Raw genomic sequence first — 2,298 nt, forward strand, 5'->3', positions numbered from 1 at the left:
TCCCTTTTTGATTATTTAGAATAAATATTCAAAAATTGTAATGTGTGGCCGGTTTTAAGGTTTTGTTTTGAGAGAAACGTGTTTGAAAAACATGTGTTTGATTTTTGAGAAGTGTATGTTTTGAAAAATATGAGAAATAGGTGAACTTGTATGTTTGAAAAATGTAGAAAATATGTTTGAGAAACATAGAAGATAACAGAAGTAACCAAGTTCTGAAACACATCAAAAACATAATTGTTCAAAATAATTATGGAAATAGAGTTTAAGGCTTGGATGATCCCCCCTTGTCTTGCTCCTTTTCAAGCTCTTTGTCCAGACGTTTTCTTGCTTCTTCTGTTCTTGCTCTGTGCTCTCTAGCACGTCTGTCAGCATCTATCACCACACCGGCCCACACACTTGAATGGCCGGGGACCTTTTTCCTAAGGTTGAAGTTGGCACAAGCTGGTTTTGGCGGTGGACGTGGTTGAACAGTCAAAGGTCTGCAGCTTGGAGTTGCGGTGGATTCTCCGGTTGACCTTCTTTTCCGTCTGTTGAGTTCCTCCGAGTCTTCTTCCTCTTCTTCATCCAGCGGTTCCGCATTCAGTCCAACCGGTTCGGCTGTCTTCAATTCTGCCCTTCTTATCACTTCTTTAACAGCGCTTCGTTTCTTTTTGTTCCGAGTACTCATGGAATGAGATGATTGACCCTGTACCGGTTCCTGAGCGTTTGCCTGCTCCTCTTCATTGCATTGTTGGGCCAACTCATGATCCTTGTCTTCAAGTTCCTTCTGAACCCGTTCTCTTTCAATCTCTTCTTCTTGCAACTTCCGAGCGGTTTCAGCGTCTTTTTCGATTTGAGTTTGTGTTGATCCGACTTGAGCTTTGGACATTTCACCGATCTGGATTGCCATTGCTTGCAGCATATCCAGAAGTGGAGCGGTTGCGGTTTCGACCGCTCAAACAGCTGAATCATCGAACGTCTAAACCTGTCCTTTCTTTTGTCTTTCTCTTTTTCTTACAAAACCGGTATTCTGTTGTACCACCGGTTTCTGTACTTTAATTAATGAAATAGATTTCTCTTTCTTCCAAATCAAAATCTACAACATTAAATGCGCCGTATCAAAACAAATCATTCCTTTCTTGGAAACATAAATTCTCAGTATCAAAAGCATGCCTGAATTGATTTGACAATACATGCTTTTATTCTCTTGGGAAACCACAAAATTATTAATACCTAAGCATAAACGGCTACAATTTTAAATCCTTGCATTAAATGCTATCACTCATTCCAGGCTATAAAAAGGGGTTCAATCTTCATCTTTCAAACCACGCCTTCAAGCATCCCTCTCTCTAAGAATTCAAAAGCTCAAAGAACTCTCCTAAGCCCTCTTCATTGTTCATCACCATGTCTGCTGAATTAAGAAACACTCTTATCATCGATTTTGAGGATATCAAGGAAAGTATTTACTATGAAGGCATTTTTCAGCATGTCATAGTTTCTGGTTTGAAAGGTTTTCTTAAGGGTTCGGACACCATTCTCGAAGAGGAGGTGTACGAATTCTTTAACAACGGTCACGTTCTGGATGATGGTAGCATTCGCACCATCATTGATGGTCAATTCCTCCAGTTCACTGAGGAGGAATTCGCCACATTCTTCCACCTTCCTACCGAAGGTTTTTCTGACTTTCCTACGCCATTCCTGCCGGCTAAGGAAGACTTCTTCCAGATCTTCTCCTCCTCCAACACTCCGATTAAGGACTGTGGGAAGAAAGAGGATATTGCTCCTCACTACCAAGTCTTGCACGACTTGGTTCAACGGTCTATCATAGGCCGAATGCCAAACCAAAACTACAGCCGGGAGGCATTCGACATCATGATAGCCATCATCCGTAAAACCGACATCAACTGGTCATCATATCTTTTCAATAAGCTGAAGCTGCTTATGACCGGTAAGAGGGGAAAGATCAGCTACGCCCCTCAGATCACCCGGTTTCTTATGTCCAAACGTCGCAATCTCGGAACCGGTGTTCCGGTTGGACCATCCAACACCCTCACCACGATCATGATGCACAGGTGGATATCAAGGATTGAGGAACGATCACCTGAAAACACCTTTGAAAATTGGTATGTGAGGATGCTGGAAGGAGGGTGGTTCACCGAATAAATATCTTTCTTTATTCTCTTTTCCGGTTTTTTATTTTTTTATTCTCTTTTCCGGTTTCTGGTCATTTTGTTGTACGACCAGAACCGCTATTATGTCTCCTCTTTCCTATATTAATGAAATACTTTAAGTTGTTCGACTTTTCATCCTCATTATTTC

This window comes from Impatiens glandulifera, chromosome 3 (assembly GCF_907164915.1).
Source record: "Impatiens glandulifera chromosome 3, dImpGla2.1, whole genome shotgun sequence".
Lineage (NCBI taxonomy): Eukaryota > Viridiplantae > Streptophyta > Magnoliopsida > Ericales > Balsaminaceae > Impatiens > Impatiens glandulifera.